The following is a 13,122-nucleotide window of genomic DNA, read 5'->3' as shown; positions in this document are numbered from 1 at the left end:
TGTTATGTAAATATCTTTTGGCTTACAAGAGTTCTTACAAAATATGTATTCTGTGTTGTCATGTATTTTCAATGTATATAAAAGGTATGTCATTACTTTTGTTATTTTCACTAAGCTTGTATTTTTAAGATTCATCACATTGCTATACACACGTCTAATTCAGGTTTCTGATCACTGCATAGTACTCCATGGAGTGCATCTACCAATCTACCTATGCACTTGCCCTGTAATGGACACCCAGGTCGCCGTCAATTCCCAACAAGGCAAAACACCAGCAGTGCACATCCTTGTCCATATTGCCTTATGGACCTTGTGAGACTACCTTTGTTGCACAGACCCAGAAGTGGAAATCTTGGATCATAAGCTATATGTATACTTAATTTTCTACATTAGTACCAAATTAATTTCCAGTCTATATTCCTACCTGCAATGCATGAAAATTCCTATACTTCCACCTTTCTGCCAATAATTTATAGTTTTTCCGGATTAGAAATACAAGTTTCTATACCATGGAAAGGTAGCGTTTTGGGGTCATTTCTAATTAAATGTTACTTGTCTTGAGAATCTACCCTATCTCCACTCTGTAATTTCCAAGGGAAGAAAGAGTCTTTCAGAGACTTCCAAAATTACTGCTGTGCTTTCAACCAGAGTGCATTCATATGTTCATCCAGACATAATTACAATATACAACGTGACAAAAGTACAAGAATGGGATATTTTCATTGTTTTTATCAGATTTTGACATATAACAGATAAAAGATATGGAAGATTTTAATAGCAATATTAAGAAGTTTGATTTAAAGTATCTATAGAAAACTTTATTCCCAAAACACAGCAGCCACAGTTGTTCCAAATGCCCACGGAATATTTACAAAAATTAACTGTACATTTAGGCAAAATGTTGATAAATCCGCAAAGTAGAACATTTCTAACTAAGCTTATATTCTCTAACCACAGTACAATAAGGTTGGAATTTAACAACTATAACTTTTTCCTTAAATAAACATTTTAAAACAGTCTAAGCTTTTGGGCTACAGGAGAACTAAAAATTGAGATTATAGAATTTTTTTCATTAATGACAGTAAAAGCACATATCCAAAACTTACGGGATGTGACTAAATCTATATTGAGAGGAAAATGTATAGCCTTCAATGATATTTTAGTTCAACAAACTCAACTAGGAAACAATTGAAATAAGCATTCTATAAATCAGTCCCCAGAATTGATCGATATAACCAAGATCTGGTTCTTTCAAAAAAAAAATAGACCAAATCTCTGGTTATTCTGACCATGAGAAAAGGATCAACACTAATAGTATGGAAGGGTATAACCACAGTCAAAGAAGTGTTTTTTTTAAAAAGATTACTGTATGCAACTTTAAGCTGATATATATATTTTTTTTTCCTTTTTTTTTTTTTTTTTAATATGAATGGCTGGATTTTATTTATTTATTTATTTTATTTTTTTGGCTGTGTTGGGTCTTCGTTTCTACGCGAGGGCTTTCTCTAGTTGTGGCAAGCGGGGGCCACTCTTCATCGCGGTGCGCGGGGTTTTCACTGTCGTGGCCTCTCTTGTTGCGGGGCACAGGCTCCAGACGCGCAGGCTCAGTAGTTGTGGCTCACGGGCCTAGTTGCTCCGCGGCATGTGGGATCCTCCCAGACCAGGGCTCGAACCCGTGTCCCCTGCATTGGCAGGCAGATTCTCAACCACTGCGCCACCAGGGAAGCCCTAGGCTGATATATTTTAAAACCGAAATTAGATGGGTGATTTTCTAAGAAAATATAAATTAACAGAGTTGACCAAGAAGTTTTAAATCCTAAGTAGATCATTAATAATAGAAATTTAAAAGACTGTCAGTAATCTGTAGACCTCCCCACCTCTAACTATGTGCCCTCCGGGAATTTTGTACAAATATATGTGCCCACCAAAAGTATGAGAGGATGTGTTTCTTCATTCCTTTGCCAACTATGGGTAGTATCAGTCTTTTTAATATTTGCTAATCTAATGTGTGAAAAAACTCATTGCTTTAAATTGCATTTTTTAAATATTAGGTTTCAGAGATTGCTCTTTACATTTCTTGTTTTGAGAATTAGCTGCTTATATCCTTTGCCCATTTTTCTCTGAAGAATTTTTCTTATTAATTCTTGAGCATTATTGATATTGTATTAATAGTGTAATAGCATTGTTGTGTACTCAACTTCTTTATTTCTTTTTTCCATGCTAAGAAAGATGTCCCCAACCACAAGATTATAAAAAAGTATTCTCCTTTTTTTTTTTTTTTTTTAATACTTATTTAGGGTGGAGGGCAATGCATTTAAACACTTAATCCACATGGAATTTATTTTGTGTGTCTAGATATAATTTTATTGCCAAATGTTTAGCTAATTGTCAGCAGAGATTTTTAAATAAGAAAGTGATATTCATCAATTAATTTATGAGAAGAAACTAAGCTGGACTCTCATCACTTGGACTTGGTAATTAATAGCCGTGGTTCTTTTGAAATTTCTACCCAAAGCAACTAAAATACTATGCAAACACCTTATCAAAATGGAGAGATTGGAAGAGGAAACTAATTCTGACTGAAATATGAAGGAGTTTTATTGATTAAAGTTGAAGTTAGATCAAAACATCCAAGTGAAACTATCTAAAAACATAGCTACGTATGACCTCATGAGTATGTCATGAGTGGAATAAAGATTTTAGAGCCATCCATGTAAAAAAGGTGATCATAATCCTCACAAATACTAAAGCTAAGAGGAAAGATTTCAGAGAATGCAGAGAAGCAGAGAGTGAGAGGGTCACTTCCAGACCATAATTTTTCAAACCTGATAGAAAATCCTTTGGGACTTAAGTCATCTAGCTCTACCACCCTCTACAAGATTTTAATGATCATTTGCTAACCTTCCAGTTTTTCCTGTATATTGAGGGCTTTAGCTCTTGATTTTCTTTCTTTTCTACCCCAAACCCAGCCACTATCTGGGAACCTTACCATCCTGTTAGTTTCTTGACCTCGGTTCTAATGACAAGTACTTCCATTACATTTTAACTCTACAGTCTCATGGCCTGGAATTTTGGCATTATTCAGATTCGTTATGTCTCTGCAATCTTTACTCATTCATGTATGAAAAGAAATTTTCTGAGGACCATTCTGCAGGCGCAATGCATTTTTGATTTGAGGGGGAGGATATATTAGAGTTATCATCTACCATACTTGCAGAAGTAATTGACCAGTTCTGATTTTCTGATGGTGACTACTAGACAGTTATCACCTTAGTTCCTGCTTTTAGAAGTTCTAATCTTGCCTTTCAGAATTAAATCTACGTCAAAATGTTATTTTGGGGGCAGACGAGCTAGTACGTTTTCGTACTGAAACGCCAGTTGCCAGTTTGAACGGTGCATATCTAAAAACTTTTCACAAGAAAAGACTGTCTTTTGGTGCCATCGACTGTATTTCTAATTTTGACTCTGTCTTATCAATGTGTATCTCTGGTCCTAAACTTTAGTGGTTATAAATAAATGAGCATAAACCCATTTTTCTGAAAGAAAAGCATCTTTCAGCAGGCACCTTGCCGGCAGAAGGTCAGCAATAACAATCTTCATACATGAAGAATAGCTGTATAAGGTGATGTAAGAAAATACAGCCTTTTTCCTATATTAGAGATGTTTTCCTAAGTTCAGTTTCCACCTAAAAAGTCATTATTTAATTGAAAAGCTTTTCTTTTTCCCCCCCTGGGTCTCTATGATGGTTTGTCTGATCAATGAACACGGGAATGAATTTCACCTAGATTTTAATTAAACTAAAAAGTACTACAAAAAGCCTGAAACATCTCTGAGATGGTGGCAGTTACTTTTTCCCCAGTTGTAATAAGGCATTAACAGGTGAGTTTACTCTCACAATAATAGAAATTATAACAGAAGAAGCCAGCCAGTGTGTATCTCCTTTCAAGACTCTCTGCAACAGAAAGCTTAAATCATGGTAGCTGATAATGTGAGTTGACTTGTAGTCACTTCAATCTTTATGCGTAAGCCCAGTTGCAGAGAACAGAGTGGGTTGATTCACATCCAGGCGCTAAGGGATGATGAGATCATTAGAGGAAATGCCTGAGACTCTCCCACGGACTAAGGAAAGTGGATTGTTGTGGTTTACCGACGGCATCTGTAAATGAATTCAGCAACAGTTCTATGTTCTATCCCATGGTGGGTCCTCAGCACAAATTGTCACACACAGTGCAGACCTGTGAATTGTGGTTATTGATTGAATCTGTGGAAGTCAAATTAGCGTGACGGCACGGTTCTGACGGTTTGCACTTAGTGCTAGCCGTAGTGTGTGTAGCACTGCACCAAACGTACAATACCCAGCGCCCACATTTTTGTTGGGACTGTCCACTGTTAAATGGAAATGACGCTGTTGGTCACCTTCCATTGTTCTTGTACCCCTGATTCAGTAACAGAAGATGTAAGAACAGAGAGCCCGAGAAGCTTTTTTCTCCAAATAAGGCTTCATAATCGACATGTATTTTAGTTTGCGTACATGAATAAACACATTGTTATAGCTTTCTTGAGATCCTTAACATACCATAAAAGTCACCTATTTAAAGCGTACAGTTAAGTGTGTTTCAGTGTATTCACCGAGCTGTGCAACCGTCACCCCAGTTTAATTTTAAGACATTTTCAACACCTACCATAAACACCCTATGTACATTAGCAGTCACTCATTTCTCCCAATCTCCCACCCCTGCCCCAGCCCCTGCCCCGGCTGTGGTTACTAATCTGCTTTCTGTCTCTATAGATTTCATTATTCTGGACATTTCATGTAAATGGAATCATACAACATGTGATCTTTTGTGACTGGCTTCTTTCACTTAATATTTTCAGAGTTCATCTACACTGTAGCATGTATTCATTCCTTTTTATGGCCAAATCATATTCCACTGTATGAATGCACATATTTCACTTATCTATTCATCAGTTACTGGACATTTGCATTTCTTCCACTGCTTGGCTACTATTAACAAAGCTGCTGTGAACATCCATGTACAAGTTTTTGTGTGGACGTATTTTACATTTCTTTTGGGCATATGCCGATGAATGGATATACTCTGGATAATACAGTTAACTCTATATTTAACCATTTGGGGAACTACCAGACTGTTATGCAAAGTATTGTTACCATTTTGCATTCCTAGCAGCAATGTATGAAGGTTCCCATTTCTCCACATCCTTGAAAACACTTGTTGGCGTCTGTCCTTTTGATTTTCACCATCCTAGAGGGCTAACTAGATACATTTTGTTGAGAAAGAATTTATTTTTAGACTATTTTCTATTTTTAAATGTTTACCGTTTTATAGGCAGGAATGAACTTAATCAGAAAGATTGAAACTAGAAGCAGAAACACACACACCAAGGCTCCTCCCTCATTTAATCAGATGTAAACGTGTGTGCTTTACACCCAGCGGTGCATACCATGTCCTCTGGAAGTGCCAGAGGTTCTCAGACTCGTTCTCGGAAGGGACCGTCAACACTTCCGCTGCCTCTGCTCCACAGGGTGCTCCAGCCTCTGCTTCAACAGCTCCACCACTCACTTGCCGCTCATTGGCAACTTGTTCCATTTGTCTAAGGCTCCAGCTGGCAAAGGTTTTAAAACTTAAAAAGATCCAAAATCTGCCTGTACTAGATTTCCTGGCTCTGCTTCCAGTTCTGCTCTCTGAAGGCACAAAAGAGACCTAATCTTCTACCTCTCAGGTCCCCACTTCCTTCCCTGAAGTATTTTCCCTCAGGTCTTCACTCTTTGAACCGTTTCTCACAGGTCATCCTTTCTACTCCCCTTTCCTAAGTTGACAGCTTCTGGGTCTATTTGTTGACATCCTGTTTTTAAGCATGTCCCTTTGAACTAAGCATGTTGTGCTTCAGATGGTGACAGAGGATTTATCATCTTCCTTTCTGTAAGCTAGAACATTTCTATGGCCTAACATATGTTTTACTCCTATTGAACTCACCAAAGCCATTAAACCTTTATTGCCACACTCTTCCTTGTAAGTTTTTGTTTTGTTTATTCTCATTTCTTAAACTGACAATACATGGTACAAAATTAAAAATATAGAAAGGAGTATTTGATACAGTGTCTTCCCTCTCCCGTTTCCCAGGCACCCATCTTTCCTTTCCAGAGCTACTCAGTGTGACTTGTTCTGGCATATCTTTACAGAGATTTTTAAAACACTTTATAGAAGTTTAATTTACATACCATAAAATACATCCATTTTAAGTATACAATTCAATTATTTTTAGTAAATTTACAGAGCTGTGCAATCATCACCACAATCCAGTTTTAGAACACTTCTGTTACCCAGAAAAGTCCCTTATACCTGTTTGCAATCAATCCACATTCCCAGCCCCAGACAACCTCCAATCTGCCTTTTTCCTTTTCTGCACATTTCATGTAAATAGAATTATATAATATCTAGTCTTTGCATCTAGCTTCTTAGCATGATGTTTTCAAGATTCATCCTTGTTATAGTGTGTACCAGTACTCCTTTTTATTGCTGGTTAGTATTCCATTGTATGGCTCTACCACATTTTGTTTATCCAGTTGCCAGTTGTTGGACATTTGGATTGTTTCATTTTTTTTTTTTTTTTCCGGATAACGTGAATCATGCTGCTATGAACATTTTTGTAAAAGTTTTTCTGTGGACATAGGTTTTCATTTCTTTTGCATATATACGCAGGACTGGAATTGCTGGGTCATATGGTAAGTTTATGTTTAGCTTTTAAGAAAATGCCAAAGTGCAAGCCCCACAAACAGCAAGAAAGTTGAAGAATGAGGTCAGCATTCAAAAATGGGGTCAAATCTACAGCTGGGAAGTGGTGTACAGACAGGTAGAATTTAGATCCTGAGCCTTTAATAAGCACTACCTTCGCTCAGTGCTCTCTGTTTTTAGACTCTATATGAGAACACCTAGGGCTTCCCTGGTGGCGCCGTGGTTAAGAATCCGCCTGCCAAGGCAGGGGACACGGGTTCGAGGCCTGGTCAGGGAAGATCCCAGATGCAGTGGAGCGACTAAGCGCATGTGCCACAGCTACTGAGCCTGCATTCTAGAGCCCGGGAGCCACAACTACTGAAGCCCATGCGCCTAGAGCCCATACTCCGCAACAAGAGAAGCCACTGCGATGAGAAACCCGCACACCGCAACCAAGAGTAGCCCCCGCTAGCCGCAACTAGAGAAAGCCCGTGCACAGCAATGAAGACCCAGTGCAGCCAAAAAAATTAATACATAAAATAAATAAGTTCAAAAAATAAATAAACAAATTAAAAAAAAAAAACAGAACACCTAATGCAGGTGGGAAGGTGGGAGGGACACTGTAAAGGTCATCTATGCTACATGTACAAGAACCCCGAGAGCACACCAATAGGTACCACATTTTTCACTGCTGTAGCCGATCATTCCCCCTGTACTACCACACTGTAGCATTCCCTTCCCTGATCTACTGCTACAGTCTCTTTGGAAGGTGTTTCAGAACTCTTGTTATGAGAGTGCCAGTTGAACTGTCCTCACTTCCTTCATTTATACCAGGATTGAAGACCTTGTGGTCCGAGATCCTGTCCAGAGAGCAAGCAGGCTAAGACTCTGTCTTTGTTGATGTATTTCATCAGAAAGGGCTCTACCCCCTCTCCTAGTTCATGGTGTGAAGTGTTCTTAGCCTCTCAGGAAAGTGGGGAGAATTGGAAAGACTCTACATGAGAATGCTAGGCTTTGTAAAACACTTTAGTTTTTTAAAAATAAGACTCATTTTGTATTGGACTTATAACAATCCTATGAAATACAAAGAAAGCCAAGAATCAGTGACATGAAATGATCACCAGTAAGAACTACAACAGTCACCGCTTATCTCGTAGCACAGGGCATTGTCCATGATCCTTAAGAAGAGTTACTAGAAATGCCTCGCCCATCCTGCCCCTAAACACCAACACAGCAATCATGTACCTTGAACGGTACATGATTGCTGTGTTGGAGTTTAGCGGGAGCATCTCACTTACCAGGGACTGGACTTTTACCTTGATTCCTTTGTAGTGACGGAGACATCCCTGGTGATGAAAAATTCCCTGGGATTGCAACCTCCAAGCCAGACATTTTGTGTGACACAAACTCAAGAACTCCCCAAGTCCTGCAGTAGCAGAAACAGTCACATATTTGAGAGTAACCCAGCATCTGAACTTGGGGACATTTCAGTGACAGCTCCAGTCCAGAGTGCCAGGCGTCTCCTGGCCCTGCCTCCAGCTCCAAGCCAGGGACAAATAGAGAGTAAGCACGTGGATGATATTAAAACCAAGCTTTCAAAGATTCTGGATGCCTAACACATCCCAAAAGAAAACCAAGATCCTCCACTACTCCCTTTAGGAATCCCTGATATTCACCAGCCGCTGGCCTGCACCGATCCCCTCAGCCAAGAGGAGCAGCCTGGTTCTGAAAATGCTGATCTGGGAAAGAACAGCCTGAGTCGTGAGGACCTAGGGACACTCGAAAATGGGATCGAATCCAGCAGTGGTCTTGCAGACATTACTACACTGGCGGAGGATATTCACCTTCCCCAGCTCTTTAGTTCTTTGAAAGATCTTGATCAATCCCAAGGTCCCAACGGGATCAAAGCCAAAGATGCCAGAGCCTTTAAGGTGAATCAGGTGCAGGAAAAGCCAAGTGTCATAAAGGTTCCCTCTGATCAACCCAGGAAGAACAAACAGAAAGCCTCTGAGCCTATCAGTGGCGCTCCCAAGGCCAAAATCCAGCCAAAGAATCCAGAGTGCCTGTTAGGGGGAGAAGTGGTTATATGCCACGCTGCAGTCAGTGACAGGGCTCCTGTGAACACGGCCAAGCACTCTCAAGGCAAACCTCAGAAAGCTGCATCCAGAAAGATCAGCAAAACTAAGAGCCACGGGCAGGAAAAGACCAAAAGGACCAGAGGAAGAAACAAGGCTGAAGAGAACAAGCAGTCAGGGAACAAAGTCAAGGCAGAAGAGAAGCCAACAATTCCCGAGACGAAGCGAAAAAAACACCAAACTGAGCTTTAAAAAGCCTCGAACCTCCCTAGGCATGCGCATGCTGGAGTCTGTGAAGGTTCTTCATGCGCTGGGGAAGAAGGATGATAAGAAAACTGGGCTCTCTTCCTGTCGGCTCTTGGGAAATTCAAGCAACCCCAAAGACCCCCAGCCATCCAGCCATGGCGGCATACCCCACATGAGGGTAAGAGTGCTGAGAAAACTCAAGTCGAAGCCCAGAAACCAGTCAGCAGTGCTGAAACAGAGTGTCTATCCTCATCCCAGTATGAGCGGCCTCCTCCTGGGAAGGTCAAGTTGATACCTCTGCCTTTTTCTGCCTGGGACAAGCCTCAAGCTCGACCCGCTCCTCGGAGGCCACAGTCTCTGGCCTCACATCGGCCTGCTGGGGCTTACCGTGCCCAGCCTGGTTCTACTGACTCAGCTCAACCTGCTGCAGTCAATTCATCCCAGCCAGTTCCTGCCTCTCTGCCAGGTCCCGCCAAACCAGCTCAGCCAACTGTGACCAACCCAACCCAACCGGCTTGGACCAACCATACCCAGCCTCGTGTCCCCTCAGTCTGCTGCTCTTAGGCCTGCACCCTACAAAACTTCATCTGGCGCTTCTCTCCAGCGGGAAGCCTGTTCCCCCTGCTGTGACTAAGCGCCAGTCCCCATCCAAGCTCCAAACCCAACTTCTATGCCAAGACTTCAGCAAGCAACGAGTTCCATGGAGGGAACCCAACGTGCCTGAGCCAGTCATGTCAAAGCCCATCGAACAAGAGCAGAGGCCAGAGCGAGAGGCCATGAAGAGGCGGGCTCAACAACGTGAGAATGCTGCCAGATACACCTCTTCGGGGAAGCTGCAATTTTTCACTGAGAGGGAAAAAGAAATGGAAATTGCTGTCTACTACGGATACGTCAAGTGAGAGCTGCTAGGATTCTTGGTGCCACCTTGGCTACCAGCTGTTCTTCCATACATAGGTAAGATAGGTATAGAACTGAATAAGTAAATGGAATACAATTAATAGATGAGTAATAAACCTTAAGAATTTTGAGATGCTGCTAACTGGGGCGTGAGAAAGGAAGGACTGAAAGTTGGATGGGAGAATGAAGGAAAGGGGTAAAAACTGAGCAAAGAGGAAGGAACTTGGCCCAGGGCTAGGAAGGCCAAAAGAGACGTATGGATTTAGGAAAGGAAGCAGGAGTGAGGATGAAATGGCAGAAGTAAAAAGCAGGGTCAGAGGTCTGGGTTGAAAGAACACAATTGGAGTAGAGTTGAAGGTGACAGAAGATGAGTCTAGGTTTACTAGGAGAAATAGAAAAAGTCTCTCGGGGACGCTGGCCTTAAGTCTCACAACCACCAGATAGGTATTTCAGAAAACAAGAGGTTCAGGACACATCTCTGAAAGGTCTGAGTTGCCTTATTCAGGTGTGACTGTAGTGGGGGAATAGGGAAATCTACCAGAGAAGTGGCTAGGGCTCAGAGTTATCCTAGGGGCAGCTGACGACAGGGGCAGAGCCAAGGGAACTGCTGGATCAGGAGGCCCACGAACAAAGCAGGGGCATAGCCGCCTGTCACTTCCCTGCCAGGAAGGAAGCCAGGTATATTACTATAACCAAGGCACACTGGGGTCTTTACTGTATGGAGAACTTGGCTCCTGCCCGCAATCCTACGGCTCGGCGTCACACACAGGAAGTAGGGCCTCTGGGCAACCAGAAATGGGAATGGGACTGAAGGAGATTCAGCCCACAAATATCCGACCACCAGCTTCCACCTCTGCAATCTGCCACCCTGTGTCTGCTCAACGCATCACAGAAACAAGTTTTCAAGGTGAGTATACAGACGGCAGAGAAAAGTTGAACAATGAGGTCAGCATTCAAAAATGGGGTCAAATCGACAGCTGGGAAGGGGTGTAGAGACAGGTAGAATTTAGATCCTGAGCCTTTAATAACCACTACCTTCTCTCAGTGCTCTCTGTTTTTAGACTCTATATGAGAACACCTAGGGCTTCCCTGGTGGCGCCTGCCAATGCAGGGGACACGGGTTCGAGCCCTGGTCTGCGAAGATCCCACATGCCGTGCAGCAACTAAGCGCATGTGCCACAACGACGGAGCCTGCATTCTAGAGCCCGTGAGCCTCAACTACCGAAGCCCACGTGCCTACAGCCCATGCTCCGCAACAAGAGAAGCCACCGCGATGAGATGCCCGCACACCGCAACCGAGAGTAGCCCCCGCTAGCCGCCAACTAGAGAAAGCCCGTGCACAGCAATGAGAGACCCAGTGCAGCCAAAAAAATAAATACGTAGAATAAATAAGTTCAAACAGTAAATAAATACATAAACATAAATTACAAAAAAAAAGAACACCTAATGCAGGTGGGAAGGTGGGAGGGCCACTGTAGAGGTCATCTATGCTACATGTACAAGAACCCCGAGAGCACACCAATCGGTACCACACTTTTCACTGCTGTAGCCGATCATTCCCCCTGTACTGCCACACTGTAGCACTCCCTTCCCTCATCTACTGCTATAGTCTCTTTGGAAGGTGTTTCCGAACTCTTGTTATCAGAGTGCCAGTTGAACTGTCCTCACTTCCTTCATTTATACCAGGATTGAAGACCTTGTGGTCCGAGATCCTGTCCAGAGAGCAAGCAGGCTAAGGCTCTGTCTTTGTTGATGTATTTCATCAGAAAGGGCTCTACCCCCTCTCCTAGTTCATGGTGTGAAGTGTTCTTGGCCTCTCGGGAAAGTGGGGAGAATGGAAAGGACCCTATATGAGAATGCTAGGCTCTGTAAAACATTTCAGGTTTTTAAAAATAAGACTCATTTTGTATTGGACTGACAACAGTCCTATGAAATACAAAGAAGGCCGAGAATCAGTGACAGGAAAGGATCACCAGTAAGAACTACAGCAGTCACCGCTTACCTCGTAGCATAGGGCACTGTCCGTGATCCTTAAGAAGAGTTAGTAGAAATGCCTTGCCCATCTTGCCCCTGAACCCCTTGAAAGGTACACGACTGCTGTGTTGGTGTTTAGGGGGAGCATCTCACTTACCAGGGACTGACTTCTCCCTTGATTCCTCTGTAGTGATGGAGACTTCCCCGCTGATGAAAAATTCCCTGGGATTGCAACCTCCAAGCCAGACAGCTTTCCTATGGAATGACAGAGAACTTGTCAAGGTGAAACACCAGTCTGCGGGAGAAAGGGAGGAAGAGAATGATGGAAATCGTTTCTGGGAAACTATTTTTACATTATGTGTTGTTTGTTCCCGGTAAATAAACTGAAATCTTCTTAACAGTACAACAAAATCTAAACCACTAAAGCCAACAATACAGGAGTATAACGTTCGACAAAAATTTCTTTGGCTGCGCAGCATGTGGGATCTTAGCTCCCCAACCAGGGATTGAACCCACGCCTGCTGCGTTGGAAGCGCAGAGTCTTCACCACGGGACCACCGGGGAAGTCCCAGGACTATCACTTTTAAAGGAGAAGGTACAAACCCCTCGGTTCTATGAACTGGAGATTTTTAGTAAGAAGTCAATATATTTGTTGTTAGGCACATTTTATGTTAGGCTGTCTCCCTGCACAGGATGCAGGCGCCTTGAGAATGGAAGTCATATCCCTCTATAGTACGTCCCTCTTCTTTCTGCTTTGCAGTTTGCTGCTCCACTTGTTCAACCCCACCTAGTAATAACCTATACTTCCCTTGTTCCTGTTTTCCCATCTGGAAAACAGACAAAAGGCAACCAAACAACGCAAAGGTCTCAACAAATAAGGGATATCCAAAACCAGAGATGGCCAGAACTTCTGTACCCCTGATGAAATAGTCCTCATACAAAACCTGATAATCAAATTCCTTAATGCTAGGAATCACAGTGAAAAATAGTATCTGAACTGACTTCTGTCAGATGAGTGAGAACTAAGGTTAATTCAGTGTATCTGAAGCATAGAAAGTGAGGGCAAAAGTGGCACAAGATGGGGCTAGAGAAGCAGAGAGGATTCTAGACCACGCAGAGTCTTAAAGGCCAACAGTGTGTTTTCTATTCTCAAAACAATGTTTGTGAGCGATGTTTATGAGCAACGTTCCAACTTG

General features: G+C 42.4%; 1 long non-coding RNA gene across 1 annotated transcript; it reads right to left on the bottom strand.

Moving 5' to 3' along the window:
• Window positions 1-714: 714 nt before the first annotated feature.
• LOC309622337 lies at window positions 715-12,216 on the bottom strand. Its single transcript, XR_014240726.1, has 2 exons — window positions 12,084-12,216; window positions 715-1,733 (listed from the first exon to the last, which is right to left on the bottom strand). It is a non-coding gene; the product is annotated as an uncharacterized lncRNA (long non-coding RNA).
• Window positions 12,217-13,122: the final 906 nt, after the last annotated feature.

This window comes from Balaenoptera borealis (genome assembly GCF_965194805.1).
Source record: "Balaenoptera borealis genome assembly, contig: HAP1_SCAFFOLD_2160, whole genome shotgun sequence".
In the NCBI taxonomy this organism is placed as follows: Eukaryota; Metazoa; Chordata; class Mammalia; order Artiodactyla; family Balaenopteridae; genus Balaenoptera; species Balaenoptera borealis.
The sequence above is the reverse complement of the archived record's forward strand: the minus strand, read 5'-3'. Positions and strand labels throughout refer to the sequence as shown.